This window comes from Gossypium hirsutum, chromosome A13 (assembly GCF_007990345.1).
Source record: "Gossypium hirsutum isolate 1008001.06 chromosome A13, Gossypium_hirsutum_v2.1, whole genome shotgun sequence".
Classification (NCBI taxonomy): domain Eukaryota; kingdom Viridiplantae; phylum Streptophyta; class Magnoliopsida; order Malvales; family Malvaceae; genus Gossypium; species Gossypium hirsutum.
The window spans coordinates 9338679-9364472 of NC_053436.1; positions in this window are offsets into that span (position 1 = coordinate 9338679).

Genomic DNA, 25794 nt, shown 5'->3' on the forward strand with positions numbered 1-25794 from the left:
TACCTGCACAGTTAGAAACGGGGTGAGTTTACGAAAACTCAGTGTGTAACCCTAATAACAAACAAACAGTAAATAACACGGTATCAGTACAATTTGGGCCAAAGCCCTATTTAGTCTTGACATATACTGGCCGAAGCCTTTCCATAAATCATATCACTGGGCCGAAGCCTTTATTGTAAACGGTATGGCCCTTAGGCCCATTTTAATATCACATGTAATGTCAATGGATGTATGCAATCCCATTTCAATATCACATGTAATGTCAATGAATGTATGCAAGCCCATTTGGGGAGACAACTCGACCCACCATCCGCTACTCTTCACCCGTACCAACCAAGCTCTCCATGTGGGGAATAACTCAACCCACCCAACCAAACTCTCCACTGGCAGCATAGCTGCTTTATCATATAACTGAAGGCCTAGCCTCTTTTAATAACTGGGGCAAAGCCTTTTCTGATAAACTGGGGCAAAAACCTTTTCGGTAAACTGGGGCAGAGCCCTTTTAGCACTTCCTCCATCAATATAACCCATATCCCATGCAATATGTCATGTATGCAGAATGTCATGCCCATATTTGAATCAAACAATCACAGTCAATTCATTCATATCACCAACATATATTCACAATCAAATCCGTCAACCACACAGTCCATGTCAGTCACTTGCTCACAAAGGCAAAACAGTCATTTTTCATATTATAAGGGTATTTTCATAATTTTACCAAAAATTATGGTTTTCCATGTTCATTACAATTGTCAATATTTTCGAGTGTTTAAACAATGATCTTTAACCCACTTATAAAATTTGGGCTTTTGGGCCCAAAACCCCTAATGGGCCCTACGAATGCTGATTTAGCCCACTAAGCCTGCTTAACCCAAATTCTACAACAATACTAACCGTGTTAACATGCAACTTTTCCAAATTCCATTTTCTAGCAATTTTACCCAAATGGGCCCAAAAGCCTATTTGGCCCAATTCCTGCCCATTGAGGCCCAACTTACCATCGTGCACAAAATTGAGTTCTTACCCGTTCCATCGATCCAAACACGAATTTTATCATATTTATCGCATCTATACCCACACGCAACATTACAAGTTCCTGAAATGCCGGTATTTTAGCATTTCGGCTTTTCAGCAGATATTAATCTAAGCAACTACGAGGGTTAGTACACACCTGTTATGGGTTGAAGTTGAAACGTTTCCATAATCAATCACCTACGATAACCACCACCTGTCACTCAAACTTAACTAATCCAATATCAATATATGTAAATCCTAAGCACATTAGTCATACGGAACATAAGGGCATATTCGTCATTTTACCATACAAGGGTATTACGGTCACTTTACCCTACAAGGGCTTTACGGTCTTTTTTACCTATTAGGGGTATTTTAGTCATTTCATCCTACAAGGGTGTTTTGGTAAATCTACAAACCAAGGGTATTTCAGTAATTTTGTAAACCAATGGTATTTCTATAATTTTTAGAAAGTCAAGGGTATTTTTATAATTTTTTAAATTAGGAGTATTTTGGTAATTTTACAAATTGAGGGTATTTCGGTAATTTCACAAACTAGTGGTATTTCGGTAATTTTACAAACTAGGGGTATTTTGGTAATTTTACAAACTAGGGGTATTTTGGTAATTCTATCCTATAGGGGTATTTTAGTAATTTCACAATCAAGGGTAAAACGGTAATTTTGTAAACTGAGGGTAAAATGATAATTTTATAAATCGAGAGTAAAATGGTAATTCTGTAAATCGAGGTTAAAATGGTAATTCTATAAATCGAGGGTAAAACAATAATTTTGTAAATCGAGGGTGAAACAATAATTCTATAAATCGAGGGTAAAATGGTAATTCTACAAATCGAGGGTATTTCAGTAATTTGGTAAACTAAAGTATTCTAAACAGGGATAAGAATACGAATGGGCCTAAAGGCTATTCTCGGCCTAAATGGGCCCACAAGCTCGTGTGACCCTTTTAGCCCAAATCTAGCCACAAATATGAGATTCACCTAGCCTAGTCCAATATTTACTACACAATTAAACAACTTATCTAATTGGGCCCGTAGGCCCATTAGGCCCACATGACCCCTTTCGGCCCATCGCGGCCCAAAGTAGCCATCCTACAGCTAGAGTAGCGAGAAAATACACACCTGATAGGAGACTGGAGTTAATCCACGCTCCGAGCACTCTTAGCCGACGCCCAACCCAAACGAGCACGCCATACAGCGAAAGGGATCAGCCAAGAAAAGGTACCTTTACTCTCCTCATGGTTCCCTCTATTTAAAGCCAGCTTCGCAACCACTCTTATGTTAGCTTCCCGATATGGGATCCCTCCAACATCAGAGTTTAAATTCAACACCAACTCTTGCCGCCCCCTGTTAGCAAAATAAATGTTCCTTGCTTGCCATGGGATTCAAACCCATGCCTCCCCTCAGATGCTCCACACGCTACTTGTCACTAAGCCACAAGGCTTTTTGTGTCATATTTTATCCCCAATTAATTATAAGGTCTAAAGGCTAAAGTCCAGGTTCCCTTAAAAAAAAAACCAAAATAAATTGCAAGAGCTAAGGCTTGAACCCAGGCTCCCATACAACTTTAATGACGCCACAACCACTAGACTACAAGCTTCCTTGTGTCATTTATTTAACACAATAATTTAAAAACCCTCATCCAAGCATCCAGGTTTTTTTTCACTTAATACCAAAATTTTTGCTAAAGCCCAAGTTTGAACCCAAGATTTCTCTAACACTTCTCAGGGCCATTAACCACCAAAGCAGACATTTAATTGTGTTATTTCATTGCACAATTAAATACCTATATACAACCTCCTTACGGACCCGTACTCAAGGCCCAATACTTCTAGGCCCAAATTCGGGGTGTTACAGACTTGGGTCAGACGGCTAGCCACACACCCGTGTACCTTGGCCGTGGTAAAGACTGACTTAAAATCGTAGGGTACCCTAGGGGACACACGACTGTGCAACATGACCGTGTGTCACACACGGCTGAGACACACGCCCGTGTCTTTGCCTGTGTGGACAAAAATAGGCCATTTGAAATGCCAATTTGCCACCCAATTTGGGTCAAACATACAAGCATCAAACCAAGCACATTTGCAATATAATTTCAGCCAATTTCAACACCAAGACTTACACCAATCATGACATAACATTATCAACCAATTTCATGCTTAATAGTCATACCAAATTATGCCAAAGCATAAGACAAAATCATATCTAAACATATGTTTCAATACTTCAAATTTACATCATTCAATCTCATGACCAAAACTTACCACTTTCTGAAATAAACATATACCAATTCCTACCAAAATGACCAATTTCTATAGCCATTCAAAACACATCATATTGATCACATTGTATCACATATTTCATACCAAGAACTCATTCATATACACAACCATAATCAACCAAATCACATGGCTAGATATATATACATTACAAAATATAATCAAAGAACTTCTAGCCTATACATGTCATACTTTAATATTCACATTTTCAAAAGGTACCAAAAATAAGTTCGATAGTGTGGTGATGATCCTAGACGATCCCCGTGCTCCCGATAGCAATGATATCTATAAAACAATGCAAACACACACAAAGTAAGATTTTAAAAGCTTAGTAAGCCATATACAAATAAACTTAACAAATAACATCAATTCATTCATAAAATTTAAGGCAAAATACATTCACTTAGCCATATATCTCTTATATTTCATTTGAACATAATTCACATATACATATCATAACTCATTCTCATAGTAACTCATACTTATATCATATATTCATCAAGGTACATATACTTACCTTTCAATCTCAAACATGGTATACAATTCAAACGTACTTGAGTCAGATACAAATTCACATAGTCATCTATTTTCTTAGAATGCCTGTTGAACTATTCGAAATAATAAGGATACGCGGATAGCTCGGAAAGCTCATACAATGCCAACGTCTCAGACGTGGTCTTACATGTAAACAAATATCGATGCCACTGTCCAAGACAGGGTCTTACATGAAATCAAATACGATGCCAACGTCCCAGACGTGGTCTTACATGAAAACACATATCGGATCCTATGTCATGACATATGTATCCTAACTATTCCTAAGGTTTGTACAGGGCTTTACAGACGTCGGAACTTTGTAGATACTTTCTCAGATATCTCATATTCAAGGCATAAAGCCATTCATCATTGTTCAATAACATATAAGCATAAATAAACCATTTCAAATACATTTATTTGTCTATAGACTTACCTCGTACAAATTCGGATAGGTGGAATCGGCTACTCGATGACTTTCGACTTTCCCCGATCTAATTCCATTTTTTTAATTCTTGATCTATATAAATTCAAATTTAACCCTTTTATTCACCAAATCATTCAAATCAATCCAAAAACACATATTTAGGGCATTTTACAAATTAGCCCTCACATTTTCTCTTTTTGACAATTTAGTCCCTAATAACAAAAATGACAAAATACACAAAATTTGCATATACCCATGTTAGGTTGAATTCTCATAGTATTCATATAAGTCCACATATTTCTTTTATTTCACATTTTAGTCCCTCAAAATCTCATTTTTACAATTTAGCCTAAATTACTCAAATTCATCAAAAATTCAAAGACAAAACATGTTAACCCAACATCAAGCTTCCATATACTATCATCAAACTTCAATAAACTCACAGTTTCATCAATGGCATAATTCAAAATCATCAAAAAAAAATTAGAAATTGAGGCATGGGCTTAGTAAAAAACAAAGCAACGATCACAAAAACGTAGAAATTATTAAAAACCGAACAAAAACGAACCTTGAATCAAGCTTGGACCATGGCTGAATGCTTCAAACACTTAAAACCTATCTTTTCTTACTATTTTCAATGGAAGATGGATGAACTAAATGAATTTTGACCTTTGTTTTTATTTAATATAACATTAATAAACATTTTACCAGTTTACCCTTATAATAAAACATTATAAAATCACATATATTAAGGTCATAATTGTCCACTCATGCTTTAAATGGTCTAATTCCATCATAAGGACCTCTCTTTTAATAAGACAAATCAATTAAGTACTTTAACAAACAACAGGAAACTTTTACAATTTACGTGATTAGGTCGTATTGACAATTAAGCACACAAATGATCGAATTTTCATACGAAACTTTCACACATGCTAATTCACATATTATAAACATAGAAAGTAATATTAAAATACCTTTTTGAATCAGATTTGTGGTTTCAAAACTTCTATTCTGACTAGGGTCTAAACCAGACTGTTACAATCCTCCCCCTTAGGGATTTTCGTCCCTAAAAATCTTACTGTTGAACAGATTCGGATTTTGTTGTCTCATAGTATCCGTAGGCTCCCATGTAGCCTCTTCAACACTGTGTCCCACATAGGCTCTTCAACACCGTGTCGACGCCACATTACTTTTACTAATGGAATTTTCTTACTTCGCAGTTCTTTAATCTCACGAGCTAAGATACAGATCGGTTCTTTATCGTAGGTCATATCAGAATAAATCTCAATGTTAGATGGAGGAATTACATACGAAGGATCAAACTTGTATCATCGAAGCATCGATACGTGAAACACATTATGAATCTTTTCTAATTCTAGTGGTAACAACAATCGATAAGCAACCGGTCTGATACGCTCGAGAATCTCATACGACCTGATGAACCTCAGACTTAATTTGCCTTTTCTACCTAGCCGCAGTACTTTCTTCCATGGAGATACTTTTAGAAACACTTTCTTGCCGATCTCAAATTCAATATCTTTTTGTTTCAAATCTGCATATGATTTTTGATGATTGGAAGCTGCTTTTAGACTATCTCGGATTGTTTTTACTTTCTGTTCAGTCTATTTTATCAAATCAACCCCGTGAATCTTATTCTCACTAAGCTCAGACCAGTATAACAGTGTTTGGCATTTTCTACCATAGAAGGCTTCATATGGTGCCATTTTAATACTTGATTGAAAACTATTATTGTAAGCGAATTAAATCAATGGAAAATAGTGTTCCCACATACCTTGAAACTCAAGGATGCAACATCTCAACATATCCTCTAGTATCTGAATGATCCACTTGGATTGTCCATCCGTCTGTATATGAAAAGTAGTAATGAAGTGCAATTTCATACCTAAAGCCTCTTGTAGTTTCTTCCAAAACCGCGAAGTGAATCTCGGATCTGTGACACCCCTAATATGACCCTAGTCGAAAAGTGGTTTCGGGACCACAAAATCGAGTCATAAAAATAATTAGCCGTCATATTTTATGTTTATTATATGTGAATATGAATGTGTGAAAGTTTTAAGCTTCGATTTAGTAAATTGCATGTGAATTTAGTTAATAGGACTTATGTGTGACATTTTTGAAATGTGATAGGTTAATCTATAAGGGTCTATTAAAGCATGTATTGAAAATAATGGTTTTGCATGTCAAATTCCCCACTTTAGAGGAAGTGGCCGGCCATGATGGTATGGGATACAAAATATATGCCTTTTATATTAATAAATTAAATGTTAAATGAATAAATAATATGAAATATGAACTTATATTAAAAGAAATGGGTGATAAAAACAAAGTTGGTTCATCTTTTTCTTCCTCCATTGCCGTACCTAAAGAAAGAAAAGAAAAAATTGAAGTTAAGGCATTTGGTCACCTTTAAGTGGATTAAGGTATGTTAATGCTCTATCATTGAAAATCTTTGTATATTTGGAGTGGTCATCAAGTATAGAAGCTACCTCATGGCAAATGTTTTTGTAAAGTTATGAAGATGACATTCGGTCATGGATGTTTGTATTTCTTTGATGTCGTTTTTGATGCTTTAGGGTATTGAGGGTTGATTATAGATGAGTTGAGCTTGGTAAAATTAAATGTTTGTGGCTTAATTGCTTAATGACAATCGGCTATGTTGAAATGCTAAATTAGTGCTAAATTGTAAGTATTTAAATGAGTGTTAGCCGAAATTGAGCCTATGATAGTAATTAGAATTTGTGAAATTTATGCATTTTGTGGTCCAAGTGTGATAAGAACCATACGGTTATGGCATGTAAGCATGAAGATTTGTGGATGTTTTAGAATTGGCCTAAGTGTTTTAGTCATTAATATATATGTATATTGCCGAATGTATGCTTAAGGAATTGGTTAAGTACATTGTTGTTAAATGCTTGTTGTTTTTTTTGTATAATTGTTGCCTAGCTACTAAATGAACTTAGGGTATTATGGATAAGTTTAAGAGTGGCATAATTGAAATGAAGTTTGCTTGTGCCGAATGTGATTTTACTGCATGAATTAGGAGTTTAATTTCATTCGGTAACTCATACCAAATTGGGAGATAGTATTAAACATTAGTTTTATTTATTAAATAATTGAAGTGAGCTTTGAATGGTTGTTTTTCTTATAATGGCCAAATGTGAACTTAAGTTTTGAATTACAATTGAAGCTTGTTAGTTAGTTGATGATGTCCTTTGATAGCCCTTTTGATATTCGACCATTGTTAAGGAATTTTGAATTGGTTATAAATTTCTATGTTTTAATTAGCAAATTGAATTATTGAAGGTTGAGCTAATTATATATGTATACGTTTTATATGTACATTAATTTCTTAGTCTATGTTATTCGGCTATAATCGTCATGGTAGAATTTTTTTTAATTTGTAAATTTGTTAATCATTAGCTCAAGAGCATCAAGGACAAAAGTCGGAAAAAGGGAAGACAAAACTAAGCGAATAGCCGTAGAATTATAGTCGTCGACAACTTTTAAGGTAAGTTTCTAGCATATAAGTTTAGTTATAATGAAGAATGATATGGAAAACGGCATATATGATATTATGTTTTAAATATGTGAATGAGAACTTTACAGAGTAAATTGTATAAATCTGCTAGGGACAGCAGCAGTAGCGTGTTTTGGAAAAATTACCATAAATTGTGGGAGTTGAGTTAAAGGCTGAATAAATTATGTAATTAAAGCTTGATACGTCTAGTTTCATATAAAAGAAACCATGTAAGCAAAGGGGCTGACGATAAGGAGATTTTTAAGGTTATGTGAGACAGAGTCATAATGGCTCCGAAATCCCCTGATCAGTATTTGGAAAATCATCATAAATCGTACAAAAATAATTATAAGATAAAATTATATGATTAGACTCCTTAATGAGTCTAGTTTCAAAAAAAAATAAACAAAAACATATTTTGAATTCGGTACAATGAGAAATTAAATTCTTAGTGAAGAGTAGTCGCAGTAGTCAAACAGTAAAATAGGGGAAATTTAAGAAAAATCTGGTATTGATTGGCTAAACCAAAAATTCTGAAATTTTTTTTTGGATAGAGGATATACGAGTCTATTTTCATGGAAAATTAACGGAATATAATTTGTTATTTTGTAGCCCCAGTTATAAATAATTTAACGACTGCTGCTCAGGAAAAACAGCTTGTAGAGAATTTGTGGTTATGTTGTAAACATGGATAAAACTTGTTTTAGTTGCTCATAAGCTATTGATTAAACCCATACGTGAATTCTAAATTGTGATATTGTAAAATGATATATGAGTGTTAGATGGATCTTTGATATTAAAATTTGTGAAATTGTAAGTTTATAAGTATTCGAATATGAAATAATAGTATGGCATAAAATTGAATTATTCTTTGGAAAATGATAGATGTAGATTCAGCCAAGACAAAGTGTATACGTGAAAGTATATGTGGTATGTGAAGTATATTTGGATAATTGTGATGTGAATACATGAAAATTTATATTTTGATTTAGGATTTTATGAGATGAATGTGAACATGCATATATGTGATAAGGCCGAATGGCCAATGTGATGAATGTGAACATGCATATATGTGATAAGGCCAAATGGCCAATGTGATGGATGTGAACTTGCATATGTGTGATAAGGCTGAATGGCCAATGTGATGAATGTGAACATACATATATGTGATAAGGCCGAATGGCCAATGTGATGAATGTGAACATGCATATATGTGATAAGGCCGAATGGCCAATGCGATGAATGTGAACTTGCATATGTGTGATAAGGCTGAATGACCAATGCGATGAATGTGAACTTGCATATATGTGATAAGGCAGAATGGCCAATGTGATGAATGTGAACTTGCATATGTGTGATAAGGCCGAATGGCCAATGTGATGAATGTGAACATGCATATATGTGATAAGGTAGAATGGCCAATGTGATGAACGTGGAAGTGTATATATGTGGCGAAGCCGAATGGCTAATGCGAAACGTGTATGAGATGGATATGAGGTAAAGCCGAATGGCTAATGCGAAACGTGTATGAGATGGATATGAGGTAAAGCCGAATGGTTAATGTGAGATATGTATGAGATGTGTATATATATATTGTGGCCAAATGATAGACGGCGGAAGGTGTGTTTTATTAGATATTTGATGAGGTAAATGAATTACAAATATGATAGTCGATGTGAATGTTGTAACATGTAAATACATATGCATGAAACTCTATGATGTAAACCTTGGATTAAAGACCAGATAACCATATGTGGTGACTATGTCTGGGTTAAGACCCGCTGACTTCGTGTGGAGATTTCATCTGAGCTAAAGGTCTCGCCAATAATCCGAGTAGAGGTTAAAGCTATAAGACTTCGCGATAAGAATTGCTTATAAATATATTCAATGTGAAAGGTTAAACAGGTATGAACTCCAAGTTTATATGTGAGCTTAATTTGAACTAAATCATAAGGTAGTTATGTGATGCATACGTGAGCAATCTATGAGACTATTCCTATGATTATGTGACATCGGATCAGTGTGAGAGGTTATGTGAAATTATACAATATATCTATGTCATATGAGCTCACTTTTATGTGAAAGTTTATCTGCCTATTGTATATGATGAGATGTGCATTTCGGTAATGGGATGGTATGCCCGAAGGAAGAGTGAAATAAAAATACGAACAACTATGTTATAATTTGATTGTTATCTGTTGACACTGCTTAAAACTTACTAAGCATTGTAATGCTTACTCCGTTTACTTTGTTTCCTCTGTTTTATAGATCTCATTTCGAAGCTACAGGCTCGGGGATCGTCAGCAACTAGTCACACTATCACTATCCACTACTTGTTACTGTTATGTTTTGAATTATTTTATGGCATGTATAGAATAGACCAGTGGCCGAAGAATATTTTGGTTAATGTATATAAGCCATGCGAAAATTGCATCTTTTGAATGTGTACTTATAGAAGTTTAAATTGTATCCCTGACTGTCTTTAGTACTTATCTAAAGGAATGTTCAAAAAAAAAAATTTACTGTTCTGACATGAGTTTCAAGTCCGGTAATGCCCCTTTACCTATTCCGGCGACGGATACGGGATTGGGGTGTTACAGGATCTCTATCTGATACAATAGACAATGGCACCCCGTGCAATCTCACAATATCAGAAATGTATAACTCAGCTAATTTATCAAGCGAGTAGTTAGATCATACCAAAATAAAATGAGCTGATTTCGTCAATTAGTTAACCACAACCCAAATCGCGTCTTTCTTTCTCGGAGATAGGGGAAAACCCAAAACAAAATCCATCGATATTCTATCCCATTTCCACTCCGGAATCATAATCGGTTGTAACAAACTAGATGGTACCTGATTTTCAGCTTTAACTTGCTGACGGATCAAAAATTTCGAAATAAAGTCGAAGATATCTCTTTTCATTCCATACCACTGGTAATGCTGTTTCAAATCATTAGACATTTTCGTACTACCCGGATGTATTGATGATAACTATTGTGTGCTTCTTTTAGAATCATCTGTATCAACTCTAGAATTCTCGAAACACAAATCCATTCTCAAAATCTCAAACAATCGTCATTATCAATTCAAAATTCAGAATTAGAATCTAGATCACACTGGGCTCGTTTTGCTAACATCTCATTATCAACTTTCTGAGCTATACAAATTTGCTGAATGAATAACGGTCTTATTTTTAATTCGGCTAATACGAAACCATCACCGGACAGAACTAAATGAGCATTCATCGCACACAGAGTAAACAGTGATTTCCAACTCAAAGCATCAACAACAACATTGGCCTTTCCCGGATGGTAATCAATAACAAACTCGTAGTCTTTTAACAGTTCTAACCATCTTCTCTGTCGTATATTCAAATCTTTCTAGGTTATTAGATATTTCAAACTCTTATGATCAGAATAAACGTGACATTTCTCACCAAACAGATAATGGTGCCAAATTTTTAAAGCAAACACAATCATAGCTAACTCCAGATCGTGCATCGGGTAGTTCTTTTCGTGCGGCTTTAACTGTCTCGAAGCATAAGCAATGACTTTGCCTTCCTGCATCAAAACACAACCCAGGCCATTCAACAAAACATCAATATAGATCACAAATTCTTTACCCGATTTGGGTTGTACTACCATTGGGGCTTCAGTCAATAGGGCTTTCAATTGATCAAAGCTTTTCTGACACTTTTCAGACCATTCAATCTTCACATCTTTTTGAACCAGTTTCATTAATGAAGTTTCAATAATAGAAAAGCCTTTTACAAACCATCGATAATAACCAGCAAGTCCTAGAAAACTGCAAACTGTAGAAACATTTATCGGAGGCTTCCAATCCAAAATATCTAAAATCTTACTCGGATCAACTCAGATACCTGATGTTGATACAATATGACCCAGAAAACAGACTTCTCTTAACCAGAACTCACATTTACTCAACTTCGCATACAATTGCTTATCTTGCAAAATCTGTAACATTATTCTCAGATGCTTAGCATGCTCGGATTCATCACGTGAATAAATCAATATGTCATCAATGAATACAACACAAATTGATCAAAATACGGTCTGAAAATTCTGTTCATCAAATACATAAACATAGTAGGTGCATTTGTTAATCTGAAAGGCATAACTAAAAATTCATAGTGGTCGTACCTCATTCTGAATGCAATTTTCAGAATGTCTGAGTCTTTTACTCGCAACTAATAATAGCCCGATTTCAATTCTATCTTCAAAAACATGGTAGCTCCTTTCAATTGATCAAACAAATCATCAATTCGAGGCAAAGGGTATTTATTCTTGATAGTCACTTTATTCAACTAACGATAATCAATGCACATTCTCATCGTACCATTTGTCTTTTTCATAAACAAAACTGGTGCACCCAACAGTCAACTTTTGCAACTAAGACTGTAATTCTTTTAACTCGGTCAGAGCCATTCTATACGGAGCTATCAAAATTGGAATAGTCCCTGGTACTAATTCAATACCAAACTCAACCTCTCAGATTGATGGTAAACCCGGTAACTCATTAGGAAACACATCCAGATATTCACACACAATAGACACTAATTCAATCTTCTTTTCAGCCACTTTTGAGTCAAGCACATAAGCGAAGTAAGCTTCACAACCCTTTTTCACATATTTCTGAGCTAACATCGAAGAAATCACTGACGACAAACTGCTCAAATCATTAGATTCAATTCGAATTATCTCATCATTCTGACATCTCAGATCAATCGTCTTTCGTTTGTAGTTTACAATTGTATCATGCAAAGTTAGCCAATCCATACCCAGAATTATATCAAACTCATCAAAAGGCAATAACATCAGATCAGCCGAAAAGCAAAAATCTCGAAACATCAATGGACAATTCTTACAACTTTGTCAACCAAAACACACCGGCCTAAGGGGTTCGATACTCCAATTACGAATTCAATAGACTCTACAGGCAAAGTCTTACTGCACACTAAGTTCATGCATATATAAGAATGTGTTGATCCTGGATCGATCAATGCAATCACATAAGTATCATAAAGAGTGAAAGTACCAGTAATAACATTTAGAGACGAAGCTTCCTCGCGAACGAGAATAGCATAAGCTCTGGCAGGTGCTCTAGCCTCAGATTGAACAGCAGTGTCTTTAGTCCCTCTTTGACTACCACTGACATTTCTCAGATTTCTCGGAGTTCTACCTCGAGCTGAAGTGTTACTAGGTCTCAAATTTTGTACAATTTCTTGCTCAACAGATTCGGCGCAATCACGGATGAAATGATCTAATGATCTACATTTGAAACAAGCCCAATCATACAATCTACAATTGTCGGGATGTCTTTTACCATAGTGTTTGCACAGAGGGCGATTAGATCGAACATTTCCAACACTAGCAACAGATGTAGCTGGAGCTCTAAAACTCGAATGCGATCTCATACGATCTCTACTCGCATGTCCCACATTAGCCTTTGAACGGCTATAATCATCTTGAAACTTCTTTGATGCAGATTGAAATGGTTTGCTTGATGATCACTTTCGCACTTCTCTAGCTTTTGAATAAGCTTTTCTTTTCTCTTTCCCGAGCTCTTCAACTTTACATGCTCGTTCAACAAGTACAATGCATTCTTTGATCTCAAGAATCCTGACTAACAAATGAATATCCTCGTCCAAGTCATCCTCAAATCTCTTACACATTATTGCCTCAGTAGATACACATTCTCGAGCATACTGACTCAGTCTTAGAAATTGTCGCTCGTATTCTGTAACAGACATACGACCTTATTTAAGCTCAAGAAACTCTTTAAGTTTCTTATCAATAAATCTCTAACTGATATATTTCTTTCGAAATTCAGTTTGAAAGAAATCCCAAGTGATTCACTCTCTTGGAACCACCAATATCAAAGTCTTTCACAGTGATACGCACTATCTCTCAGAAGTAAAACGGCACATTTTATGCATTCATCTAGATTCAAAGACAATTCATCGAACACTCGTATCGTGTTCTCTAACCAGAACTCGGCTCTTTCAACATCATCATTCGCAGTAGCACAGAATTCTTCAGCCCCATATTTTCTAATCTTATCGACTAGTGGCTTACTTAATTGATTCGAATTAAGATGTGGCATAACAGGGACTTGTGGAGGATTGACCGGGGTTGGGGGTTGTTGAACTGCCGGATTGGTTCTAATGTACTGACTGGACAAATCATTCATCATTTGATAGAAGGCTTGTCTAGCCTCTCCATCATGGCTACTCGTAGCCAGTCTAGAGTCGGATGGCCCTTCCCTTGTGCGGGAGCAGGTGCATTACTCTAGACATCGTCAGCTACGGCTCGTTCGAGATCCATTTACTATATAAAAACACATTTTCATTGTCAGGATTCATTACATTATCGCATTTCATAAATATGGCATGTATAGTTAGACTCACATACGCTATGTTAGTCCTAGAATTGACTAAACCGTAGCTCTGATACCAACCAAATGTAACACCCCTAACCCGTATCCATCACCAGACTAGGGTTAAAGGTGTTACTGGACGAATCAAAATATTTTACAAACAGTTCATAAAGATCATCCATAATCATAGTCATATATCACAATAGAGTCCCTTATATAGGCTATCGAGACCTTAAACATGCATTAGAAAGGGGTCAAGACTGAACTGAGCTCATATAAAATTTTTCGAAGCTTAAACAATTTTTCAAAGTTACATAGGTCACACGCCCGTGTGAATAAGTTGTGTGCCTCACACGGCATTAGACATGCCTGTATGTCTAGGCCGTGTCAAAACATGGCATACATACTGACTTAATCACATGACAACAAGACATGCCCGTGTTCCTTGGCCGTGGTCGAGACTGACTTGGGTCACACGGCTAGCCACGCACCTGTGTGCCTTGGCCGTGGTCAAGACTGACTTAAAATCGTAAGGTACCCCAAGGGACATACTACTGTGCAACTTGACCGTGCGTCGCACACGGTTGAGACACACACTCATGTCTCTGCCCGTGTGGACAAAAATACGCCATTTGAAATGCCAATTTTCCACCCAATTCAGGTCAAACCTACAAGCAACAAATCAAGCACATTTGCAATATAATTTCAGCCAATTTCAATACCAAGACTTACACCAATCATGACATAACATTATCAACCAATTTGATGCTCAATAGTCATACCAAATTATGCCAAAACATAAGACATAATCATATCTAAACATATGTTTCAATACTTCAAATTTACATCATTCAATCTCATGACCAAAACTTACCACTTTCTAAACGAAACATATACTAAGACTTACCAAAATGACCAATTTCTATAGGCATTCAAAACACATCATATTGATCACTGATCGCGTGATTTCGTGATATGTTTTAAATATTTATAATTAATTGTTCTTGAAACTAACTATTATCACGATGTAGGCAATTATACCTATCGAACAGTAGTATAGTTTTAGCAAGACCGGATTGTCGAACCCAAAGGAACTAAAAGTACTAGTAATGACTGTCTTTTTATTATCTAGCCTAAGAATAAAGATGTTTTGTTTAACTAACTAATTATCTAAACTAAGAATTCACAGAGAATGGAATTGGGGAATTGCTTTTGGGAAAATTGATTGAATTAAGACAATACCTAAGGAAAAATCCACCTAGACTGTACTTGTTATTTTGGCTCCGAATCGGATAATTTATTCATTTAACTTGTTCCGTAAAGATACCTAAGTTACGTTATTACCCCTATTCAAGACTAATAACGTCTAATCCCTAGATTGAATAAATGAGACCTTTCTCTAATTAACACCCTAGGGTTGCATTAACTCGATCTATGGATCCCCTTATTAGGTTTCACCCTAATCCAGCAAAATCTTGTCACCCTATGTCTAGGCGCGCATATGACAAATGTACTCTTAGACAGGGTCTATTCCTCCTCTAAAGAAGAGCTTATCTTGAATCAGTATCCTGGGATATCAAAACAAGAATTAAGAATACATAATTAAGAACAAGTTAAATATTTATCATACAATTCAGAAAATAATAACATGATTCGTCTTAGGTTTCATTCCCATTAGGTATTTAGGGGTTTTAGTTCATAACTAAATAAGAAAACATCTCAGAATAAGAAAGAATGCAAAACATTAAGAAAACCCAAAACTCTTAAAGGGGAAATTGAGGAGAGATCTTCAGTTTGATGATGAATCTGACTTCTAAGATGGATCAATCGGCTTCCTTGGAGTAATTCCTTACTCCCTATTCTGTGTCTCCCTTTTCTTCCTCCTCTAGGGTGTATTTATAGGCTTTGGAATGTCTAAGAGCACTCAAAATTAGCCTTTTCCAAATTAGACTCAACTTGGGCTTGGCAGGGACACGCTCGTGTGCAATTACTTCAGGCCGTGCTCGAGCGTGCTAAATTGAGACGGTCGTGTGGTCTGCCCGTGTGAGGAGGTCCAGGCCGTGTTGATTTCATAATTTGGCCCATTTTCTCTGTTTTTGGCCTGTTTCTCGTTCCTTTCACTCTCCTATGCTCTCTTAAGTACAAAACATGAAATTAAAACATTAGGAGCATCGAATTCACCAATTCTATTGAGAAATCATCCATAAAATACGTTAGACATGGGGTAAAAATATTTATAAATTATGGTTTATCAATCGTATTGCATCACATATTTCATACCAAGAACTCATTCATATACACAACCATAATCAAGCTAAATTACATGGCTAGATATATATACATCAGAAAACATAACCAAAGTACTTCTAGCCTATACATGCCATACTTTAATATTCACATTTTCAAAAGGTACCAAAAGGAAGTTTGATAGTGTGGTGATGATCCTAGACGATCCCCGAGCTCCCGATAGCTATGATATCTATAAAATAATGCAAACACACATAGTTAACAAATAAAATTAATAAATAACATCACTTTATTCAGAAAAGTTAAGGCAAAGTACATTCACTTAGCCATATATCTCTTATATTTCATTTGAACATATTTCACATATACATATCATAACTCATTCTCATAGTAACTCATACTTATATCATATATTCATCAAGGTACATATACTTACCTTTCAATCTCAAACATGGTATACAATTCAAATGTACCTGAGTTGGATACAAATTCACATAGTCATCTATTTTCCTGGAATGCCCATTGAACCGTTCGAAATCATAAGGATGCACAGATAGCTCGAAAAGCTCATACAATGCCAATGTCCCAGACGTGGTCTTATATGTAAACAAATATCGATGGCATTGTCCTAGACAGGGTCTTACACGAAATAAAATATGATGCCAATGTCCCAGACGTGGTCTTACACATAAATCATAAGTCGATGCCAACGTCCCAGACGTGGTCTTACATGAAAATACATGTCAGATCCTATGTCATGACATTTGTATCTTAACTATTCCTAAGGTTCGTATGGGGCTTTACAGACGTCAAAACTTTGTAGATACTTTCTCGGGTATCTCATATTCAAGGCATAAAGCCATTCATCATTGTTCAATAACATATAAGCATAAATAAACCATTTCAAATACATTTATTTGTATATAGACTCACCTCATACGAATTCGAATAGACGGAACCGGCTACTCGACGACTTTCAACTTTCCCTGATCTAATTCTATTTTCTTTAATTCTTGATCTATATAAATTCAAATTTAACCATTTTATTCACCAAATCATTCAAATCAATCCAAAAACACATATTTAGGGAATTTTACAAATTAGCCCTCACATTTTCTCTTTTTGACAATTTAGTCCCCAATCACAAAAATCACAAAATACACAAATTTTGCATATACCCATGTTAGGTCAAATTCTCATAGTATTCATATAAGTCCTCATATTTCTTTTATTTCACATTTTAGTTCCTCAAAATCTCATTTTTACAGTTTAGGCCAAATTACTCAAATTCATCAAACTTCAAGCTTCCATATACTATCACCAAACTTCAATAAATTCATAGTTTCATAAATGGAATAATTTAAAATCATCAAAAAAATCAAAAATTGAGACATGGGCTTAGTAAAACACAAAGCAACGATCACAAAAATATAGAAATTATAAAAAATCTAACAAAAACGAACATTGAATCAAGCTTAGACCATGGCCAAACGCTTGAAACACTTAAAACCTATCTTTTTTACTATTTTCAGTGGAAGATGGATGTACTAAATGAATTTTAACCTTTTTTTATTTAATATAACATTAATAAACATTTTACCATTTTACCCTTATAATAAAACATTATAAAATCACATATATTAAGGTCATAATTGTCCACTCATGCTTTTAATAGTCTAATTGCATCATAAGGACTTCTCTTTTAAGAAGAAAAATCAATTAAGTACTTTAACAAACAACAAACAACTTTTACAATTTATGCGATTAGGTCCTATTCATAATTAAGCACACAAATGATCGAATTTTCATATGAAACTTTCACGCATGCTAATTCACATATTATAAACATAGAAAATAATATTGAAATATTTTTTGACTCAGATTTGTGGTCTCAAAATCACTATTCCGACTGGGGTCTAAACCGAACTGTTATAGGATTAGGCCTATTAGCCGTTTTATCATCTAACTCATATAGAGGTTCATAGGAATACCCCTATTGTCCATATTCACTATTCAAAATCTATTTGTCCATCGAGTCTCTATCTAACCTACTTGATTCTACGTCATCATATAAATTATCCCACGTCTTGCCTCCATACCAACTATAATCACCATTAATTGCACTCATGATTAAATTTATTTAATCAATAAGGAAAAGAATGAAATAATAAAAATAATAAAATTATCACACTATCTAACTCGGTCGTCTCTTGACTAATATTATTCTATAAAGTAATTTATTCAATAACAATTATCACCGTAGTAATCCTCGACAATGGCGTCAACAACTTGACCACCTCTCGATGTACCAATGTTGGAAGTGAGAATACTACAACTAAAGATATGAATTAAGGTAGAGTCCAAAAATGTATAATTCAGGTTGAAATATAGTTTGTTTACAATGAAACACTTGGTGAGTATTCAGAGGATTGTACATTAGGGATTGCAGTTTGGGAAAAACTATTATTAAGCCAATTACCAAAAATAACTTCTAGTCTACTTGATTCATAAATTAGTAGCGTTAATGTAATAGCCCATTTTTCAGTGAAATCAGAACAGTGGTTTCGGGACCACAAATCTGATCTAAAAATAAAGTTTATTTTTATTTCATTATATGGTCCATATTATAATAGGGATGTTGTGTGAAAATTTTGATATTAAAATTTATCAATTAAGTGTTTAATTACAAGAAGGACTAAATCGCATAAAATGCGAAAGTTGAATTCTAGTAGCTATAAGGATTAAATAGCTACAATTCAAATCTAGAGGTCTTATATGGTAACTAGACCAATAAAGAAAAGTATGTAGATTCTTGGTGACTCATCCATCGAAATATAGGAAAAGGACAAGGACTAAATTGAAAATTACAAAATACTTAATAAATTAAAAGATGAATAGAAAATATCATCTTATTTTCTCATCATATTCAACCTAAAAACACATGGAAACCCTAGGAGGGAGAGAAGAGACTTTGAAAGCCTAATTAGGTAAGTTTTCTTGTCCCATTTTTAGTAATTTTGATATTTTTGAAATCGAGATAACTTAATCTCTCTATTTGAGGGATTAATTTGAAAAGTTATAAAAGTATGGAAAATGGGTCAAGGATGTATATGCTGAAAATTAGAAATTTATGGTAGAAAATGAAAGGTTGTTGATAGATAAACAACTTTTACAAAGTGATTTTTGATGAAAACATGATTTATGGACTAAAATGTAAACTTGTGAAATTTGATGAAAAATTCTAAATTTTTATGAATACATGTGCTATAAAATTTGTAATGGGATTTTGGTTAGGCTTGGAATAGGGAGTAAATTGCACAAGTTTCATTTTTCGAGCCTAGGGATGAAATCAGAATTTATGGAAAATTTAGGGGTAAAATGGTAATATTGCCTAGGATGTAAATTGAGTCCATTTAAATATGAAGTGTGTGAAATTGATGATTAAATTTATTTATAAAGACCAGAACAACACTAATTCGAGGTTAGATCGAGGAAAAGAAAATGTTTTGAATTAGTAGATTTCTTACGCGAACAAGTGTCGAGGTAAGTTCGTGTAACTTAATCGGACATGTAATATGTTTAATTGAATGTTGTATTGTATGAAATGTGACTTATATTGATGTACATTACTTGAATACTATAATGAAAGAATTAATACATGCTTGATATGGTGAAAAATGGGTTAAGTCTCGATTGAATATTAAATTCTGATGAATATATGCACTTTCCCGAAATGAATAAGGTCCTGTATTTGTTGTGGATGAGATTTAGCTCGGACGAGTAATCCTATTGACCTTGTCATAGAAAGGACTTGCTCGAACAGGTAATCCTGATATAATACCTCTCGAGTGTACGTTACGATTAGGGTTTAGCCTGGACTGGTAACCCTAATTAAATTCTTTGAGCATACGTTATATAAAGGATTTAACCTAGACTGGTAATATTGATATACGATATGTTGCTCGAGAGTGTGTTCCTTGATTAAGTGCCCTAATGGGTACCACTGAATAAGAATTGACAGATTATGGATTTGTATACCTCGAGTGTACTACTTGAGCATCCATCAGAATTTCAATAATTCAACAGACATATAACTCTAGACATGGCATGAAAATTTTGAGATGAAATGATAATGTCTTGAAAGTGTATTACATGATGAGCTCAACTATGTTACTTAATTTGTATGAAGATTTTGGTGACTAACATGTTTGATTGAATCCATGTGTTTAGGCAATTATCAAAATGGATGGAAAAATTGATATTGGATGCTTAGATTTAATAAACGGGATTAGTAAGTTTAGTTTTCGTTATACGAACTTACTAAGCACGTAATACTTACTCTAATTATTTTTCCCTATTTTATAGTGCTCGGAAGCTCACAAAGGTTGGAGATCACTGGAGCATTGTATTGTACCTTGAGGGTCTAATTAGAGTCCCCGATTAAGTCCCGACTCAATTCTAATGCTCGTATTGAACCTCGAAGGTCTAATTAGGGGACGTTTTGAATGATCTCCATTATTGAATAGTAATTTACATAAATTATTTGTAAAATATTTTGAAAGTTTTGGTAATGCTATGAAACCCTATTTCGACGACGGATACGGGCTAAGGGTGTTACATTTAGTGGTATCAAAGCTACGGTTTAGCCGATTCTTGAATTTGATGTAGCAAACACGAGTTTAGCTATACATGTCATTATATAAATTGTGATAGTGTGATGAATCCTGATCATTTTAAATGTGTTTTTCATATAGTAATATCATTCAACCGAGCTAGAGCTGAATCTGAGGAAGCTGAGAGCAACGCTTTAGCTTTAGTTCAAAGAGTTGAGTCTGCGTTTGGTAGTGAAAGGCCCATGTCTGAGGGCTGAAGTGAGGAGGTGAAACAGGCCTTCTTTCAAATGATCAAATAAATGGTTTACACAGTACTTGAGAACAAACCCTGCTGTACACGACCTCCCCCACCTGCTCCCCAACTGATTCCTAGGGTACTACAGGGTGCTGAGCCTGTTAGAATTGGTAAGCCTTCGATAGATAAAATTCGTAAGCATGGGGCAGAAGAATTTAGAGCTACTACAGATGATGATCCAGAAAGGGCTGAGCTTTGCCTAGAAAATACTATCCGGGTTTTTGACAAATTATCTTGTACACCTGCTGAATGTCAGAAATGTGCGGTATCTCTACTGAAAGATACCACTTATCATTGGTGGAATACCATAACTTCCGTAGTACCGAGAGAGAATGTTACATCGGAATTCTTCCAGGTTGAATTCAGGAAGAAATATGTTAATCAGAGATTTATGGACCAGAAAAAGAAAGAATTTTTGGAACTCAAACAAGGAAACATGACTGTATCCGAATATGCACAAAATTTTGTTCGATTGAGCAAGTATGCTAGGGAATGGGTTCTAACTGAGGCTGAAATATGTAAACGTTTTGAAGAAATTTTAAATGAAGACATCAAATTGTTGATTGGAATTCTAGAGATAAAGGAATTTGCAGTGTTAGTCGATTGAGCCCACAAAGCTGAGCAAAGAAAAGAGACAAGCCAAAAGAGAGGCTCAGGTTTCTGAAAAAAGAACTATAAGTAAATCACAATCATTTGCTTCTAAGAAATTAAAAAAAGTATTATGATCGTGTTACCACCTCTACAGGATATTCTAGAAGAGAGTGAAGCTCTTAACATTCTAACCCGAGGACTTCATCTCTATCTGTGACCAGTGTGGGTAGTGTTGGTAATCCCAAACCAAAATGTGAACATTGTAACAAATTTCATCATAGGGAATGTCGGTCCAGAAGTGGAGCTTGTTTTGGATGTGGTTCACTTGAGCATTTTCTTAGAGATTGTCTAGAAAGAGTTGAAAAGGAAATAGAACCAGCTCCAAAGTCGAGTAATCCTGTCTCGAGGGGCAGAGCACTCTGCCATCTTGGTAATGTTGGTGGTAGTCGAGGTATTACCAAGGATACATCAGTTAGATATGAGGCACGAGCACCTGCAAGAACATATGCTATTCGTGCTAGAGAAGATGCCTCTGCACCAGACATCATTACTGGTACATTTTCTCTACTTGATACTGATATTACTGCTTTGATTGACCCTGGTTCAACACATTCATACATATGCACGAACCTAGTGTCTGTTAGAAATTTACCTGTTGAATTCAATAAATTTTTTGTTAAAGTTTCAAACCCCCTGGGACAGTGTGTTATGGTGGATAAAGTTTGTAAGAATTGTCCGTTGATGGTAAAAGGTTATTGCTGTCTAACTAACTTGATGTTACTGCCATTTGATGAATTTGATGTGACATTGGGAATGGATTGGTTAACCCAATATGATGCAGTGGTGAAACGTAAACATAAATATATTGTATTGAAATGTGAGAGTGGTGAATTACTTAATGTTGAATATGATAAACTAGATGGATTACGTAATGTGATTTCTGCAATATCAGCATAGAAATATGTTTGAAAGGGTTATGACGCTTATCTCGCATATGTGTTGGATACTAAAGTATCTGAGTCAAAGATTCAGTCAGTACTAGTTGTATGTGAATTTTCTGATGTATTCCCAGAAGAATTACCTGGTTTACCACTGGAAAGAGAAGTGGAATTCTCTATAGATCTTGTTTTGGGTACATCACCTATATCTATTTCACCTTATAGAATGGCTCCTACTAAATTGAAAGAGCTGAAAGTACAGTTGTTAGAATTGATTAATAAAGGTTTTGCTCGACCTAGTTCCTCACCTTGGGGTGCGCTGGTTTTGTTCATAAAGAAGAAAGATGGATCGTTGAAGCTATGCATTGATTATAGACAGCTCAACAAAGTTACACTAAAGAACAAGCATCATTGCCTCGAATCGATGACTTGTTTGACCAGTTAAAATATGCCACTGTATTTTCAAAGAGTGATCTCCGTTCTGGTTACTATCAATTATGGTAAAAGAATCGTAGGTACCAATGACAGCTTTGAGAACTAGGTATGAACACTATGAGTTTCTTGTGATGCCATTCGGCTTGACAAATGCACCTGTAGTGTTTATGGATCTGATGGACAGAATTTTTAGCGCGTATTTAGACAGGTTTGTGGTGGCATTTATAGATGATATTTTGGTTTATTCTCAGAATGAAAATGAGCATGCTGAGCATTTGAGAATAGTGTTGCAAACTCTATGAGAGAAACAATTGTATGCCAAATTTAGTAAATGTGAATTTTGGCTATGGGAAGTTAGTTTTCTTGGGCATATAGTATTTGCTGAAGGTGTTAGAGTAGACTCAAATAAAATTTCAGCCATTGTTAATTGGAAGCCACCGAAAAATATGTATGAAGTCCGAAGTTTTCTAAGACTAGCTGGTTACTATCAGAGATTTGTAAAAAGTTTTTCAATGATAGCTTCCCCGATGACTCGTCTGCTACAAAAAGATGTAAAGTTTGAGTGGACTAACAAATGGCAGCAGAGTTTTAACAAATTAAAGGCTTTATTGACAGAAGCACCTGTGTTAGTCTAGCCAAAATCGGGTAAGGAATTTACAGTTTATAGTGATGCATCATTGAATGGTTTAGGTTGTGTCTTGATGCAAGAAGGTAAAGGAGTACCCTATGCTTCAAGATAGCTAAAGCCACATGAAAAGAACTACTAACACATGATCTTGAATTGGCAACAATTGTGTTCGCTTTGAAAATTTGGCGGCATTACTTATTTGGGGAAAAATGTCACATATTCACTGATCATAAAAGTCTTTTGATGTCACTGAAAGATTTGAATTTGAGATAGCTCAGATGGCTTGAGTTATTGAAAGATTATGATCTTGTTATTGACTACCATCCGGGACAAGCCAATATAGTGGCTGATGCTTTGAGCAGAAAATCCCTGTATGCTTTGCGAGCAATGAACACTCAATTGTCATTGTCTGATGATGGTTCAATCATAGCTGAGTTAAAAGCTAGACCAATGTTTTTACAACAGATCTCTGAAGCTTAGAAAAATGATAGTAAGTTGCAAGCAAGAAGGGTACAAAGTGAATCGACTCTTGACGTGACTGATGTTTGTTTGTTATTCAAAGGCAGAGTATGCGTTTCAAAACTAGTACAGAAGATTTTGAAGGGAGCTTATAATGGAAATATTTCTATTCATCCTGGTAGCAATAAAATGTATAATGATCTGAAAAAGATGTACTCGTGGCTAGGAATGAAACGGGATATTTCTGGGTTTGTATCTAAATGCATGATAAGTTAGCAAGTAAAAGCTGAACATCAGTTGCCTTCTAGACTATTACAGCCAGTTACAATACCAAAATGGAAACGAGATAGAATTACTGTGGACTTTGTACCGGGGTTACCCCTGTCTCCAAAGAAGAAAGATGCCATTTGGGTACTTGTTGATCGATTGACAAAGTCTGCACACTTTATTCCAGTATGTATGGCTTATTCCTTGGATAGATTGGTTGAATTATATGTTTTTGAGATTGTCAGACTGCATCGAGTGCCTGTCTCCATTATTTGAAATAGAGATCCTCGGTTTACATCTCGATTTTAGAGGAAATTGCAAGAAGCTCTGGGTACTCAGTTACACTTTGGTACTGCATTTCATCCCTAGACAGATGGTCAATCTGAACGGGTAAAATAGATCTTGGAAGGTATGTTTCAGTGTTGTATACTTGAGTTTGAAGGTAATTGGGAAAGGTATTTGCCTTTGGTTGAATTTGCTGATAATAACAATTATCAGTCTAGTATTAAAATGACACTGTATGAAGCCTTGTAGAACTCCATTGTACTGAATAGAACTCAGTGAGAAAAAGTTACACGAAGTTGATTTGGTCCGAGAGACTGAGGAAAAAGTGAAAGTAATTCAAGAAAGTTTGAAAGTAGCATCTGATCGTCAAAAGTCCTACGTTGATTTGAAACAAAAATAAATAGAATTTCAAGTTAGTGACAAAGTATTCTTAAAAGTGTCGCATTGGAAGAAAGTTCTCTGATTTGGTCAGGAAACAAAAGAGTTAAGAAATGAGGAGGTAACATTAGTAAAAGTTCTTTGGCAACGACATGGCAAAGAGGAAGCTACCCGGGAGTAGGAGGATACTATGAGGAAGCAACACCGGAACCTTTTTACTGGTAAGATTTTCGAGGACGAAAATCCTTAATGAGGGAGAGTTGTAACAGCCCATTTTTTAGTGAAATTGAAATAATGGTTTCGGGACCACAAATCCGATCTGAAAATAAAGTTTATTTTTATTTCATTATATGGTTCGTATTATTATTAACATGTTGTGTGAAAATTTTGATACGAAAATTTTATCGATTAAGTGTTTAATTACGGAAGGACTAAATCGC